The sequence below is a fragment of the Lutra lutra genome, chromosome 8, assembly GCF_902655055.1.
Source record: "Lutra lutra chromosome 8, mLutLut1.2, whole genome shotgun sequence".
Classification (NCBI taxonomy): domain Eukaryota; kingdom Metazoa; phylum Chordata; class Mammalia; order Carnivora; family Mustelidae; genus Lutra; species Lutra lutra.
The window spans coordinates 109,301,296-109,319,449 of record NC_062285.1 but is presented as its reverse complement, the minus strand read 5'-3'; the positions used below and the strand labels follow the sequence as shown (position 1 = coordinate 109,319,449).

The following is an 18,154-nucleotide window of genomic DNA, read 5'->3' as shown; positions in this document are numbered from 1 at the left end:
ATGAAACCAGAAAAGAACCTGAAGAGCCAGAGGAATGTCAAAAAAAGAAAGCCAAAGCTGGTAGCATCACAATGCTGGACTTCAAGCTCTATTACAAAACTGTAATTAATCATCAAGACAGTATGGTTGGCACAAAAACAGACACATCGATCAATAGAACAGAATAAAAACCCCAGATATGGACTCTCAACTCTGTGGTCAAATAATTTTTGATAAGACAGGAAACAATATCTAGTGGGAAAAAAGTCTCTTCAACAAATTGTGTTGGGAAAAATGGAAAACCCCATGCAGAAAAATGAAACTGGACCAGTTTCTCATATCGTACACAAAAATAGACTCAAAATGGATGAAAGACCTAAATGTGAGAAAGAAAGCCACCAAAATCCTAGAAGAGAGCACAGGTAGCAACCTCTTTGACATGGACCACAGCAACTCCTTGCCAGACACATCTCCAAGGACAAGGAAAACAAAAGCAAAAATGAATTATCAGGACTTCATCCAGATAAAAAGCTTTTGCACAGCAAAGCAAACAGCTGACAAAACCAAAAGACAACCTACAGAATGGGAGAAGATATTAGCAAATGTCTTGTCAGATAAAAGGCTAGTACACAAGATCTGTTAAGAACTTATCAAACTAAAAAAAAAAAAAAAAAAGAACTTTTCAAACTCAATACCCAGAAACCAAATAATTCAATCAAGAAATGGTCAGATGACATAAACAAACATTTCTCCAAAGAAGAAAAACAAATGACCAAAAGACACATGAAAAAATGCTCAATATCACTTGGCATCAGGTAAATATAAATCAAAACCCCAATGAGATATCACCACACACCAGTCAGATGGCTAAAATTAACAAGTCAGGAAACAACAAATGTTGGCAACTGCGCAAAAAAAGGGGAACCCTCTTCTGAGGGGAACTTCTCACTTTTGGTGAGAAGTCACACTGGTACAGCCATTCTAGAAAACAATATGGAGGTTCCTCAAGAAAGTAAAAATAGAACTACCTTACGACCCAGCAATTGCACTACTAGGTATTTACCCAAAGGATACAAACATTCTGATCCAAAGAGGCACCTTCACACCAATGTTTATAGCAGCAGTGTCCACAATAGACAAAATATGGAAAGAGTTCAGATGCCCATTGAGAGATGAATCGATAAAGAAGAAGTGGTGTATATATACAATGGAATAATAGTCATCAAAAAGGATGAAATCTTACCATTTACATCAATATAGATGGAACTAGAAGGTATTATGCTGAGCAAAATACATCAATCAGAGAAAGATAATTATCATATGGTTTTATTCATATGCAGAATTTAAGAAGCAAAACAGAGGATCATAGGGGAAGGGAGGGAAAAATAAAACAAGACAAAAATCAGAGAGGGAGACAAACCATAAGAGGCTCTTAACTATAGGAAACAAACTGAGGGTTGCTGGAGGGAAGGGGAAGGGGTAACTGGGTGATGGACATTACAGAGGGCACTTGATGTAATGTGCACTAGGTGTTATAAGCAACTAATAAATTACTGAATTCAACATCTGAAACTAATGATAAACAATATGTTAAATAATGGAATTTAAACAAAATAAGTTTAAAAAAATTAAAATTAAAAAAAAAAAAAAACAAGGCCTTCCATCATATGGCAGAAATAACTACTAAATGCTAATACTAAGTTGTCTGAGAACCAGTAGACATGCACTGGACTATGGCTTTTAACTCTGTGTACTCCCAGAGCAGTTTTGGGATTTAGGATCACCAATCTGTATATTCTTACATTTGATCTAGATATGGAGGCTGAAATCTGGCTCCAAACAACTTCTAAATATAGTCAAACTTGTTAATGATATATTAAGTTTTATATTTTATAAGAGAAGTGAAGATTCATGCTACCCAAATAGAAATACTATTTGAATGTCATTTAGAAAGACGAGGTGAATTTCTATCATTATTTATTTATAGAATCAATTGATATAATGGCATCTTTAATCCCAACTAGCAGATATCTACTTTTTCTCTCATTGTCAAGAATCCCAGTTGTCCCTTTCAATTTCAAAGGAATTCTAAAAATAATATCCTGGGACTCCTAAACAAGATTATACATAAATCCTATGATAGTCATCTTAATTATCCTGCTGATTGCTCTATTCCCACCCTGATCCATTTCTCAAATTAGAACTTGGTGGAATTACATTGAGATCAGCTTCACTATCTACAATATATTCAGTCTGCCTAATTTGGGGGTTCCAATAGTTCTCTATTAATGTCTCAGAGGAAAAACTATGTATTGCTCTTCCATTTATAAAGAGCCATTTTCTTACATCAGATTATATGTAAAAGTATGTGTTATATAACATAAGGAGTTATAATGAAGGTAGTTTATAAAACACTGTAAAGAAAGAGAAGGCAGTAGTTGATAACATGTAGCTCAGGAAATATTTAATATAATTAATACATAAAAATAATTATTATCGGGGCGCCTGGGTGGCTCAGTGGGTTAAGCCTCTGCCTTCGGCTCAGGTCATGATCCCAGGGTCCTGGGATCGAGCCCCGCATCGGGCTCTCTGCTCAGCGGGGAGCCTGCTTCCTCCTCTCTCTCTGCCTGTCTCTCTGCCTACTTGTGATTTTTGTCTGTCAAATAAATAAATAAAATCTTAAAAAAATAATAATTGTTATTATCCAACAGACACATGAAAAAGTGCTCCACATCACTCAGCATCAGGGAAATACAAATCAAAACCACAATGGGATACCACCTCACACCAGTCAGAATGGCTAAAATTAACAAGTCAGGAAATGACAGATGCTGGCAAGGATGCGGAAAGGGAAACCCTCCTACACTGTTGGTGGGAATGCAAGCTGGTGCAACCACTCTGGGAAACAGCATGGAGGTTCCTCAAAAAGTTGAAAATAGAGCTACCTTACGACCCAGCAATGGCACTACTGGGTATTTACCCTAAAGATACAAATGTAGTGATCTGAAGGGGCACTTGCACACAAATGTTTATAGCAGCAATGTTCACAATAGCCAAACTATGGAAAGAACCTAGATGTCAATCATCAGATGAATGGATAAAGAAGTGGTATATAAACACAATGGAATACTATGCAGCCATCAAAAGAAATGAAATCTTGCCATTTGCAATGACGTGGATGGAACTAGAGGGCATTATGCTGAGTGAAATAAGTCAATCAGAGAAAGACAATTATCATATGATCTCCCTGATATGAGGAAGTGGAGAGGTATCATGGGGGCTTGGAGGGTAGGGAAGGAAAAAATGAAACAAGATGGGATCGGGAGGGAGACAAACCGTAAGAGACTCTTAATTTCACAAAACAAACTGAGGGTTGCCAGGGGGAGGGGGCTAGGGAGAAGGTGGTTGGGTTATTGAATCGAGGAGGGTATGGGCTATGGTGAGTGCTGTAAAGTGTGTAAACCTGGCGATTCACAGACCTGTACTCCTGGGGCTAATAATACATTATATGTTAATAAAAAATAAAAAATAAATAAATTATTATCATATATTATTTTTGTGGTATTATGATAAAGCTGCAAAGGAAAATCATATGTAAGATAAAATCCCCTGATCCTAAAGAACTTACAATTGAGCTGAAAAGGAAATAACATATCTCAGAAGATAATATGGTAGTTAATATCAAATTCTCGAATATATATTTCATGCTAAAAATGTTCAGAAATAAAAGTAATACCTTCCACTTGGTAGCATAATACCATTTGGTTTCATTTACAGAAGCACTTTAGAGGTTTACTAAGAGTGAGTTATCTTAAACTTTTATTTTCTTTCATAGTCGTACATTGAATTAGGAAAGGCACAGCAGAAGCAATGTAAGAAGTATTAGATAGCTAAATCAAATAATTATTATAACTGAAGATTGAGTATAATACTGGATTCCAAATGTGAGTATCCTGAATGTCTGTCTATTTACTTCAACTATCTACTACGTATATACACTGGGTGGCCCCTAGGGTCACAGAAATTAAGAAATTAACAAAAGCAATATGGCCTAAAAGATTATTAAAAAGCCCCACTGGTCAATTTTAATTACAGCAGATTAGCATGGGGAAGAGAGTTAATAAACATCTACTAAATATGAATTTCTTATAGTACGTCACATTTTAATATACAGCAGATTAGCATGGGGAAGAGAGTTAATAAACATCTACTAAATATGAATTTCTTATAGTACGTCACATTTTTTTGTATCTAACATAATTATTATGGTTTACCCATCACAGACACTTGCTCATTCAAAGCTGACAACCTCACAACAACCCTTTTAATAGAATAGTTATGAATGGGGCACCTGGGTGGCTCAGTGGGTTAAGCTTCTGCCTTCAGCCCAGGTCATGATCTCAGGGTCCTGGGATTGAGCCCTGCATCTGGCTCTCTGCTCAGCAGGGAGCTTGCTTCCCCCTCTCTCTCTGACTGGCTCTGTGCCTACTTGTGATCTCTCTCTCTGTCAAATAAATAAAATAAAATAAAATAAAATAAAATAAAATAAAATAAAATAAAATAAAATAAAAAGAGAATAGTTATGATTACTACCAAGCTTTTTACATATAACCTAGAGTCAGAAAATTTAAGTGACTTGTCACAGTTAAACAGCCCAGACTTAATTATAGACATTGACTGGGACACACTGTCTTCTTAGAGATAAAAGCTACAAAATAATCTTAACATCTTTCAACTATTTTTTTCTCTTTGTCCACTGTTCAGAATAATAGTAGTGTCCTAAGAAGGAAGTCATGTAAACAAAGTAAAACTTTGAAGACAAGAACTCTTCTATTACAGTTGGAAAAAGGAGGGGGAAATGTAGTATATTCTTTTTTCTAGGAAACTTCTGATTACCATTCAGAATCTACTTGCAATGCAAATGAAAGGGTGCAGAGAATTCTCTTGGTATTACTCTTTACATTTAAACATGTCTCACTTCATTGCTAATACACCAGGTTCACTGTGCATAATGAGTGTCGTTGGCAGTGGATTTTGTACATTCTATAACTACAAGAAATAAGTCAAATCCTTTTAAAGCCTATGAAAAATTAATGCTTAACAAAAGAAGCATAGTAATTCTGTTATTCATTCCTGGATTAGGTTAATCTGTTCTCCTTTGTTATTTCAATCTGGTAAACATTTTCTTCATGCTTTTGGATTTATCTACCACATTATGAGTTTATTTTGTCCTCTTAATTTAAAATTGAACAGTGTGACATTTTCTTTAGCCCTGATACAGTGTTACACAGGGTTTTTCAGTTATTTTGCTTATTTTCTAATCAAGTAACACTGTTACTAGACACTGTTATTTAACATATGCTCAAATCAATGTGAAACCAAAATATGAGTATCTTATATAAGTAGATTCAGGTATAGAAAGTGGATTTAGGTCATGTGATAGACAAATTAAAGTAATTGTATAATACAATATTATATCCTTCACATATTTCTCATGTCAAAGTTGAGACCCTTAGTCCATCCTACACTATTGTTTACCCATGATTTTGGGCTGGATTTATATCCATGTCCATTCAATGGGCACTCTTTCATGTATTACTCACAGTTGTTTAATACAATATATTAAAAAATATTACTATGAAATTTTTATTCAGATACCAAAGAATGTTTATGTTCTTTCAGCCAAAATAGACACTTCTAGGCACCTAAATCATAGAAATACTCTGAACTACAAGGAGGAAAGTTTGCCCAATATTTATCTCAAAATTATTCATACAAAATATTGGAAAGAATATAATGTCCAGTATCAGCCAAATGTCAAGTGCATTATGAAACATCTAAAATGATGTGAATAAGAAATATTTAATCACACAGGAATCTAGTCTAGTGGTTGAGTACAAGTCTTATTGGACTTTCTGGGTTCTCCTACAAACTGCTTCCACAAAATATCTCCCACAAACCACTAGTTGAGTGATCTTGAGCGAGTTATTCCTTGCTTCTTATTTTCTCAGCCGTTAAAATGGAGAGTGCCTTACATGTAATGAATCAGTGTATGTTAAAGTCTTTGAATAGTGTTTAGGAGGTAATTACTGCTCAAACAAGATGAGCTATTATGAGTATTTTATTATAACTCTAAAGTAATATATTAATGATTTGAAATATTTAAAAGATTAAAATAATGAATGTTAACCATACAGTGAGATTATTGGTGGTATTGTTATTTAAAATTTGTTAATTTCATACTTTTTAATTAAAAAATATTTTTATAAACATGTATTTTGAAATAAAAATTAGAGATGTGAAAATACACTTAACAATTATTCTAAGTGACAAAACCAACCCTACATGGCCTGTCGATTGATCATTGATTCCTAGATCCTTTTGAATCTAAAAAATTTGGAAACAAATTTTGGAAGCAGACTTCCTCTAGGACTGTTTCAGCCAAGATTCACTGGATCATTCTGTGCTTTTAAGAAACAAAAAATAAAAACACTATCTCAAACTAAGGGATAGAGTACTCTCTGCCAGTCACAGTTTCTCAGGTATCCAGATTGATGGAGAAACCATCTCAAAGTTCCATTAATGAACAAGAATAAGGAAAGCCCTAGACAACCTTGCATTAGCAATTAAATGCTTTAGCCTAAAGTGTCATACTGCTTCTAACAACTCATTGGTCAGAACTAGTCACATGATGAGACTAAACAATGAGAGAGCCTTGGTGTGGCAAAAGGATTATCCTTTCTTTCACAAAAACATATTAAAGACTAGAGAGTTAAGGAATGTGCCTAGCAGTCTAAGATTTAAATGCCAATTGGCTAGAGATTTAATCATATGAATAATAGCTTTACCTTTCAAAATGATGGTTTCAGTAAAACTAAAGCAAGAAATAAAGGAGGTCAAATGACTGAAAGGAGGCTGAATTTCAGATTTAATTAAGAGGGCAAAGGGAAATTTTTCAATATGCCACAAGGCTCTACACTTCTGAGTTTAACTGCAAATGTCAGAAATCAAGCAGGGAAAATAGTAAAAGGAAAAAAAAAATCAGTAACACAAAAAGCAGATGAGGTAATAAGTATAGCACAAATCCACCAAAAAGTGAATATTTCTGTCTCAGAGCTATTTAAAAGGTCCAGGAACAATGTCCTCTTTCTCCAAATGTCAAAAAATTTCATTTCTATATCAGTAGACTAAGAATTAGTTACTCAGTATTCTTGGATGTAGTCCAAGAATGGTCCCAACCTTCTGTTATTATCTGGTCAGTATCAGAAAATACAACTAACTTTTGCCCTTACTTTCTAATTTGTAAAATTATTTTTTTGGGGGGTGGGGGAGGTTGAATAACAGAAGATTCCTTTGAATTCAGCCCCAGAAGATTCCTTTGAATTCAGTCCATTCTAAACTAAAGGTTTAGATTAAAATCAGTTTTATATTGTCATTCTACCTGCCCAGTGAGTCCTCGTTGGTCATTCATTTCCACTCCCTTTCTTCTTCCACTGTCCTATATTATCCATTGTGTCATGTATTTTCTACTATATTTCTAGGGTCTCCTTCTCAATCTTTTGTTTACCCCCAAACTCTAAAAGTTGGAGTGCCTAATGTTTATTTCTTTGAATTTCTTTTCAGCTACATTCTAATGTCTATCAAATCTTTGGTGAACACATAAATGGCTTTAAATATTCTGATAATTCCTACATTGACACCTTGAGCCCACAGTTTTCTGCTCATCTTGTTTACGTAATTAACTTAGTTTCTTGGCATCTCTCCTTGACTGTCTAGTAAGATTATCAAATCAACATACCCAAAACTGAGCTTTCTGGTCACTCCCCATCAACCACCACACACACTCACACCCTGTAAATCTGTTTCTTCTCCATCTTTACTAAAGACAATTGTCCAAGTTGCTCAGCTTGAAAAACTCAGAGACAACATGAAGCACAATAGGTTATTTGGTAAAAATTCTTTGCTTTATAGGTAGATTATTCAAAAGGTTAAACAAACAGACAAAAACCTTTTACAATCTCTAATCAAGAGCAGACCAAAACTCCAAAAAAACTTTGTCCTGTTAATAGGGAGAAAACCAAATTTTAATTTTGCACCAGTATACATTAGGTATTAAAACTCATTTTTAAAAAAATTTAATAAACCCATTCTAATCTTAGCCAGCTTGACCACACATAAAATTCCTTTTCCAAGATTCATTTTCCATAAACTTCCTACAGCTTTTCTATGTTCATTCAGATTTTGTCTTTTTTTTTTTTCTTTTTTCTTCTCTTTCTGGAACAACAGTCTTTCCTTACCTACTTTTCATACAAAGTTGTTTCTTCTCACCCTTATTAAAGGAGCTTAAAATACATATATTGATTAAAATGCTTTATTCCTAGTGAAAACTAAGAAGTAAGCAATTGTAGATGGTTACACTCACATTCTGTGGATTGGCAAATCTATAAATATATTTTATAATTTCTAGAAGCATATTCTTCCTCAGTAAATTTTTCAGTGTGGCGTAAAACATGTTTATCAATACACCAATTATCTTTAGTTTCTCTGTAAATGCAAGCCAAAAGTGGAAAAACCTATATTCAGTAACTAACATTTCAACATTGCATCTTATTTGGAAATTATGTAGATATTCAATGAATGTAACTAAACTTATATCAGTATAACTTCAAAGTTTTAAGTTACTGAAGATTTAGAAACTATTTTAAAGTAGACATACAATAAAGCATAATTATTATTTAAAGTTTTTACGAACTTTTACTTTCATCTATTTACTATTTCTTAACAATTATGTTTAGATTACTATAAAAATTTCATGAGGCATTAAACAGCTTAACCATAATCTAAAGTTCTCTTTCAAATTAATTTAGGCAATACCATCAAAGGTAAAGGGAAAATAAAAAAGATCAAGAAGATATACATAATCACACAAAGACCTATAGACAGCCACAGAAATCTTACAACTTTTAAAATTTTAGCCATGAGCTATGCTAATGAAAAACTCAATAGTGCATAAAGGGCTTTAGGATATAAATTCTGTTTCTAAGCCCTAGACTGGAACCACAAACTGACCAAGAGCTAAGGATTGGTGCAGCTTTATGACATAAGGTTTAGCATAAGCAACTCCATTTCGGGCTTGTTGTCTTGTTTTTTTCATACATAATACTACTCTCTTTGCTCGCTCTGACCTCTTAACTGTTCTGGGCTTGAGGCCATTTTCACTTCTCTTTCCTGGACCCAAAATGTTCTTTCCTCATATATTTGCATGACTTATTTCCTTTCCGCCTTTAGATCTTTAATAAAATGTCACTTTCTCAATGAAATCTTTTCTGACCACTCTATTTAATTTTGTAAAACCAATACTTCCTTCTACGCAGCTCTGCAACCTCCTTCCAAAATCCGTCTTATTTTTTGCTTTGTAGCATATCACCATTTCTCATACCATTAACTATCTACCTTGGCTTTTGCCTGATTTTCCTATTAAAGGAAAGCTCCCGTGAACAATGATTTTTTTTTTTTTCTGGTTTGTTCACTGTTGTAGCTTCACTGTCAGAAAGTCATTGGTATATAGTACTCCTGTAACGAATGACCGAATTATTTCTACTTAACAGAAATATTTTGAACTGTGATGGGAGTATAATTCAAATCTTATTTATAATTTTATATTTGATTTTAAGGTGTTTATAAATATTTTAGCTGTTTCCATGGTATTTTAATAATGTTAAATCAACTTGCTATTAATTTAGAAACCCCTAAAAGTCCTCTGGTTTGATACTCTTAAAACCAACACTATAATAACAACAACAACAACAAAAAATCATGTAGCTAAAATACATAATTGTTACTTTTTCCTGTATTACTGAAAAACTCAAGTTTTTCTGAAGTGTAGGACATTAAGTAAATGTTAACTGTATTTTATATTGTTTTACACAAATGTTAAATTCAAATCCAGAGGTATCTCATTTTATTATGTTAGGTTCAAAAATGAATATGTATGACACATACAGTCAAAATTCCCTTCCTAATTTTATAAATAACCCTAAAAATATAAAAAAAAAAATCTAAGCTACTGAGTGCTATTTTATATAAATATGTAAGTTAACTTGTAGTATTTAGCAGAATTCATGTGCAAATTTTAAGAACTTAAAAATACATATGAACAAGTGATTGTATATAGTTGGACAGAGTTAAAGGAACATAGCTGGAATCCCATTGCTCAGATATAAGATATTCATAATCTAGGGCATTAGGATTATTTCCTAGAAATCTTAGAAATGTTTCAGATCTGGATACGATTCAATGGAATGATACAAAACTTAATAAAGTTAAAATGTTAAAACGTAAATTTCTACTAATTGAAAATATCTTCAAATGATAAAAGAAAAATTTGGGAAACCATTTGTTGAAATAATGATTTAAGAATCTTTCTATAAAACTATGAAATGATTGATTTTTTTTTTTAAATCACCAAATCCTTACAGTTGACCACCAAAACTGATTTTGTTGTGGCTGATCACATTAATGTTTACACAAATGCAGTGTTCTCACAGATCTCTCTTTGTAACTGACAGGACCTAAAAAAATAAATGTCATATTCAATATTAAAGTTGTTTAATGTAACTGAAGTTTCATTGAGACTATCTTAATAGATAGTTGTTTAATATACTTAAAGAGTTACTTAAATAAGTCTATATATTTTAAGGTATTTGCTCTGGCTAAAATTAATTTAAAAAGCTATATTTTAAAAGATTGTAAAATTAGACATTGAAAACAGAGGTTCTGATTTCACTATGTAATGCTGTTAAACTTTTAAAAGCAGAATTAGTAGCCAAGTTCCTTTATAACATATTAATCTGAAAAACCACATAAACTGCACACTTGCAACTTGGCACCTTAGAGAATTTCTCCCAATCCAAACACCGTTACCCAAATAGTGTTTCACAGAGATGTGAAAACTCATAAAGATTTTCAGACGTGGTTGGTGGTCCCTGAATCTTTCAGTGGTCCTAGTTCCTATACATTAAAATTGTAGCTAAGGTCATTCGCACAGAGAAGACTAAGACATAAATATACGTTAAGACCTCACACCTCACAATGTGTCAGATACTCTGCCAGGAGCACTACATACATTATCAGTTTTAATCTTTATAAAATTCTTAGAGATAGTAAGTTTATTCTAGTTACACAGATGATTCAGTTAGAGACAACTCACCAAACACAGGCTGCTAGGAAAGAGCCTCAATTTCTGATTAGGTTACTACTTTCAGTGTTTCTGTCATCAGGAATGAAAACAGCAAAAGGGATTCAGTACCAGGCTCTGGGCAATATGGTTTATACGCTTTATGTCATTTATCCCAATAACCTCAAAAAATAAGTGCTATTATTCTCATTTTATAGAGAATGAAACTGAAACTCATGAAGATTATGTATATTTCCCAAGTTTACATAGAAGATGGATGTATCAGGGCTCCTTTCAGCTCTCTCAAACTAAAATTGCAATCAGTGGGTCTACCTCCTTTCAAAGTTAATAGAGCTTGAAGTTTAACTCGGAAGATTCCAACTACATGGACCTAAAAACTATGGGAGAAAAAGAGTCCAGTACTTCTTTCTGCTGTGTAACCAGAGGAATGCCACTTTCTTCATATTAAATAGGAGTAAGAAAAATTCATCCCTCAAAAGATTGTTATAGAATTTGATTAAGAAATTCATTTAATGCACTTAGTACACCATCACTGAGAAGCCCCCACCTTACTTCCTCTACCAGCCCAGGAATAATAAAAACTTTTTCCTCATCATGGTGAAACATAAAAGTAGAAGTTTATTGTCTTAAGCTTTGCCACAGATTTCTCCCACAATGGACTAGACTTAGAGTTAGATAATTGGTTAGAAGGCATAAATGTTTTCGGGCCACAACATAGAAAATAATAAAACCAGAAGACACCAAGAATGTAAGTCATATCATGATGATAGAACTTCCAACCACTGGGCTTTAGAATTTCATTAAAAACTTCACCAGAGGGGCGCCTGGGCGGCTCAGTGGGTTAAAGCCTCTGCCTTTGGCTCGGGAGCCTGCTTCCTCCTCTCTCTCTCTCTGCCTGCCTCCCCGCCTATTTGTGATCTCTCTCTGTCAAATAAATAAATAAAGTCTTAAAAAAAGGAAAGAAAGTAAGAAAGAAACTTCACCAGGGAATGTATCTCAAGTAATAGCTCAACTGTGTTTTATAATTAGGATATATATTTTATATTTAATAAAGAATTTTGTGTGCATATTTGAAAAGGGTATTTAGTTTATTAATTGACAATTCTCCATTATAAACTGACTATACAAAGCAAATGACACAATTTCAGACAATAAGGAGATGAGTTTCTGAAATGGAAAACCTTATTGTTCTATTTATTCATAGTCTACCAGGTTCCAAAAAAGACAACACTGAAGCCATGTTATTCAAGCAAAATGACATAAATTATAACTGCTTATGACAACAAAAACTTCAATATTCAAATATTTCAAATAACTGTACATATTTGATACTATATTTCTTTTGCTCAGGGATTAATTAAAATTTTACTCAGAACTAACTCCTCTGTTTTGCAACATTTGTCACAGACTATTTATCATGCTATTTTGGCTAAATTGTTTTTTATTCTCAAATAACAAAAACAAACACTTGTCTGCTTTTTTATTTGATAAGCAGTATCTTTTTTTTTTTTTTTTTTTACAATACAAACTGCATTTTATGACAATGGAAGTGTTAATGAAAATTCAATAAATATTTACTGAGTTCCTACTGGAGCAAGATATTTTGCCAGGTCCTGAGAGGAATAGGAAGATAAATAAGATTTGTTTTGTGACTCCTAAGATTTTACCATATCATTTGTCTGAAATGCAGTTTACATGATGAGGTGGAATGGAAAATTAGATTGAGAGGAAAGCTAGGGCCTGATCATGACAATTCTTCCATACTGTGATTAAATTTTGGATTTATCTATATCATCAGAAGATTTAGGATTAGACAGACGAGTTTGAATCTGCATATTTCTATCTGATTAGCAATGAGATACTGATAAAGTCACTATAAGATACCCTCAGATAATATGTCATTTTAAGCTGTTGCTCAAAATGGGGGCAATACTGACTTCTTTTTGGTTATTTACAACCATGCTTCTCCCACTTTCCTTTGGAACTTCCCACATTTCTAAAATGTGAGATCCCTTCATCTATCCACTTTATTAACAGCTCCTACTCTTCTTTTCGATGTTAACTAACACTTTACATATTCAAAAACTTTATCCATGGCGTACATCCATTGTGGGTCAGTTTCCCTTTTAAAAGTTTACAGCATTCTGTTTCCTCTCTTGAAATTTTGTTTCTATAATTTATTATATAACAGAATCTGTAATAATGGCAGGGGGTGGGAGGAACAGGGGGTTAAGGTGACTTTCTTTTAGCTTACATTCCCTTCCTTCCTTCCGAGGTCAGGCATGATGAAAGTGTTTAATATTTTTAAAAAATATTTTATTTATTCATGTGAGAGAGACAGAGACAGAAAGAGCACAAGTGGGGGTTGGGGGGAAGCAGAGGGAGAGGGAGAAGCAGACTCACTGCTGAGCTGGGAGCCGGACAAAGGACTTGTGCCAAAGGCAGACTCAACCATCTGAGCCACCCAGGTGCCCCAAAAATGTTTAATATTAAGAAGGCCCATCACCCAGGGGCACATGGGTGGTTGAGTCAGTTAAGCATCCAACTCTTGATTTCAGCTCAGGTCTTGATCTCAGGGTCATGAGTTCATGCCCCACTTAGGACACTATGCTGGGTGGGGGGGCCTACTTAGAAAAAGAATAAGAATAAATAAATAAATAAAAAGAAGGCCCATCACCCAATTAATAGCGTTATTGATTGTAAGATGACAAATCATTTATCCTTGTTAAGTTTATCACATATATAACTTGGTAAATTCAATATATAGTTTTTAAATTCCTATTTTGTACCCAATTCTGTGAAAAAGAAATTAAAATGATATAATCCTCAAGGTTTTCTTGGCAATATGTATATACATATACAATAAATGAGAAATATTAAAGTATAATCAAATATCATATCTGTTTTGTGTTCCTGGCATATTATCAGCACTCAACAAAAAAACTGTTTAATTGACTGATGAATCTCCAAATGATGAATGTTAATATAAACTTAGATCAAAAAAAAGAAGATCAATAATATGGACTAGAATACTTGGCAAGTTTTACAGGAAAGATGACTTTTAAGTGAGACCTGGAGATGGAAATAAAATTCAGCTCAGTGGCTTACCATTCATTTTCAATGCTTAGAGTAATAATTGCACATAGTCGATACATAAAAAAAATTCAGAAAATGAAGAATCAAAGAATTACCAGCATTTGAAGCCCTACTAGAAATGTATTTTGTTTTAACATAGTTTAGATTTAAAAAATCTATGTTGAAGAATAAAGCTAATGAGAAATACATTGCTAATGAAAAGAAAAAAATAAAACAATTATCAGATATAAATTAAATGATTCTGATCAGTATTAAGTTAGACTAATTCTGTGAAATCTCTTCAGAAAGAATATTAACAAAATGATCATAAATCAGGTGTAATATAAACATTAGGAAGCTCATGGTATAATGAAACCTACCAAGAAAACATTTACTTAAAAATGCAAATTGTTGAGACAAATTTCTTGAGCTATAACAACATAAAATAACAATAATGGAATAATACTTTGTTTATAAAAAGGAATTGCCTCCAGAACTCCAAACCCATAATTGTGAACTCCACATTATAATTTTCAAACACCACAAATTAAATAAGTAAATCTCTTGGTCCCTGGCATCTGGAATTTCTTTCCTTAGATTTAAAATACAGCTTTTAGATTATCTCTATATAGGTAAAAACAAGAACAAAATTTAAAAGATTGAACAAACCATCAAAAATATTTTTTCTCGGGGTGCCTGGGTGGCTCAGTAATTAAGTATCCGCCTTCGGCTCAGGTCACGATCCCAGGGTCCTGGGATCGAACTCCGCATCGGGCTCTCTGCTCAGCAGGGAGCCTGCTTCTCCCCGCCCCCGGCCCGCCTGCCTGTCTGCCTGCTTGTGATCTCTCTCTCTTTCTGTCAAATAAATAAATAAAAATCTTTAAAAAAATATTTTTTCTCCCTTTTTTATCCTATGAGTTCTTAGAGAATATTTTTGTTCCATTTGGATAACATTTGGAAAGATAAATGGTCAAAAGAAACTAATCTAGTAGTAGAGTTGAATCCTGAATCCACATTTTAGATTTAAAATCAACAAGGAAATATAATAATCTTCTACATTTTAGAAGTGAACATATGAACTAACAGTTGGGAAGCATCTCAAATGTTCTGAGGAGAAAGTAAGTTGAGGAACTGAGAAAACTATTTTCTATGATTATTAATCATAAAGTCTATGTTTAACATTCAAATAAGTTCCCCCTTTGTTTTTAAATGCACTGAATTGGATACTGGTCAAGGGAAGTGTGGGGGCAGGGTGGGGAATCTGATAATTTTTTTCGAAACCAGCTTTCCGTATCAGTACTAGGTATCCTTTAAAAACACTATTTTCAGAAGTCCACGACATAAATCCCTTAAAATCAAGAAATTGAGTTTGCTAGATTAAAGGTGAGCCATTTCTCTGTATACTGATTACCCAGTCTCTGGAATATAAAGGTGCGTAAGTAAATTTTAATAAGACCATTAACCCCACAAATATTTAATCTTCAGCGTATACTACAAAAAAAGATCAAATTATCTGTAAGACTCATTTTATTCATGTGTCCTTCCTTCACTTAAACAACTATAATCAAGGATTGAATGTTCTTAAATTTACTATGGGATATTTTACATAAAACCTTTTTTTTAAAAAAAAAACTTGTTTTGACAGGTGACAGATAAGTTGAATATTAAAGTGAATTTAATGTGATGATGTGACTCTTTTAATTGCTTTTAAATCACTGCAAAATTATTCTGGTTGGCTAATTTACAATCGACTACTTTTTGTCTACTTATCTTGTCACCTGACATCTTGCAGCCTCCACAAATTCAGCTTGCTCCCTTCTTTTGTCATCACCTTCTGTGCTACTGGTTTTCTCAGTAGCACCTTGGTTTTCTCATTTTCCTCCAACACTCTGATTGTGAAAAAGTGTACAATGACCCATTCTACAGGAATTTCCTGTACCATGAAAGATTCAGATACTTATAAACAAGGAGAGGATGGCAACCGAAACTATTTCTTTCCTAGACTCCTTCCCTAATCCTATTTTTAATGTTCTCCTGTGGAATTCTTCCAGACTTTTTTCTTATAATTCATCTATCACCAGTCCTGGCAAGATTAGACGCCCGATCACCTTATTTACACTTTTGGCTGCCATTTTTCCATTTGCTTTTCTGTCACTTCTTGAGCCAGTTTGAAATATTTTTTTCCTTCGGGTAAGAAGGAGCTCTAAAATAACGACCTAGGCCCATTTCACTTTGCTTCCAATAGTTTGGTTCTTGGCCTTCTAAATGAGGAAGCACTCTGTTTTATCTCAAAAATTATTTCCTAGAACTTTGTATTAATTTAACCTAGATTGGAAATCACTTCTTTCTCACCTCTGCCCCCATTTTGGAGGTCTCTCCAAATAACAGTATTTTATGAAAATCCCCATTAACCTGGACCATTGCCTCCGGACTATTAATTTTCTGTAGCTCAATGATGGAAAATATGCAATCTGACAGATTTCTGCATCCATGTGCCAAACCTATCACCTCTCTTTTTCTGTAACAACTTTATTGAGATATAATTCACATATTATAAAGTTTACCCATTTAAAAATACAATTCAATGGTTTTTAGTCTTTTCAGACTTGTACACTCATCACCACTTAATTTTATTGCTGTATAAGAAATTCCCAATCTTCCTCTCTCCCATGCCTTTTCCTCCCAGCCATAGGCAGACATTAATCTCTTTAGATCTGACTCCATAGGTTTGTCTATTCTGGACATTCACTTTGCTTTTTTCATGGAAAAACCCACCCCAGCAATCTCTTCACAGCAGTGAATTGATCTTCCTCAGTCCTTGTTACAGACAGAGCCCTCCATTGTGTGAATGAAACCTGGCTTTTCCCCCAATCCCTACTAATAGACGTTTACCCTGTTTCTACTCTTTCACTATTAGAAGAAATCCACTGAATGGACTTGCACATACATCATTTGGTCTTTTAGCCACTGCATCTATGGAAGCTATTCTTAGAAGTGGGCTAGTACACATGCAATTTTGCTAGCAATTGCCAAATTCCCCTCAATGGGGTTTGTGCTATTTTGCATTCCCATCAGCAGAGTGTGACAGCACCTGTTTTCCCCACAAGCCTTTCCAACAGAACATGTTCTAAATCTTGGGGTTTTGTCCATCCATAAAAAATACTAACAGTGTGATTTTTCAGGTGAGTTCGCCTAACATAAAATTAACCTTTGTAAAGTGTACAATTTAATTCATTTGCATCATACAATGACTACCTCCATCTAATTTCAAGATATTTCATCACCCCAAAGGAAAACTCTGTACCAGGCAACCTTCATTCAGCGGTCACCCTTCATTTCCTCTCTATAGCTCTTCTATGTAGGCCATTGATCTATTTGGAGCTGATATTTGTATATGTTGTGAAATAAATGTACCACCTCACTTTATTGCTTGTAGATATCCAGTCATGCCACTATCTGTTACTGAGGAGATTAGTCTTTCCTCGTTATATGGCCTTGGCAACTTGTCCAGCATCAAAGGATTATAGATGGAGTTTATTTCAGGACTCCCAGTTCTAGTCCATTGACTTAAATGGCTGTCATTATACCAATATTACACTATATTTATTACAGTATCTTTGTAGCAAATTTTGAAATCAGGAATTGTGAGACTTCCAACTTTGTTCTTCTTTTTCGGGATCATTTTGGTAAATCGGGCTCCTCACAATTCCGTATGAATTTCAGGATCTACTTTTCTACATTCATACGATTGGCCACTGGGAATTTTAGTATGGATTGTATGAAATCTATAGATCACTGGGAAGTTTTGACTTCTCAGTAATATTGACTTCTAATCCATGAACACAAAAGGTCTTTCCATTTCACTTAACTCTTTAATTTCTTTCAGCACTGTTTTACACTTTT

General features: G+C 33.8%; 1 long non-coding RNA gene across 1 annotated transcript in view; it reads right to left on the bottom strand.

The window, feature by feature from the left end:
* Positions 1-11,183: 11,183 nt before the first annotated feature.
* The window catches only part of LOC125107747 (uncharacterized), a 43,078-nt gene continuing 36,107 nt past the window's right edge, over positions 11,184-18,154 (bottom strand). Inside the window, exon 3 of the long non-coding RNA XR_007129646.1 lies at positions 11,184-11,248. This is a non-coding gene — a long non-coding RNA (uncharacterized LOC125107747). The remainder of the gene's footprint in view (positions 11,249-18,154) is intronic.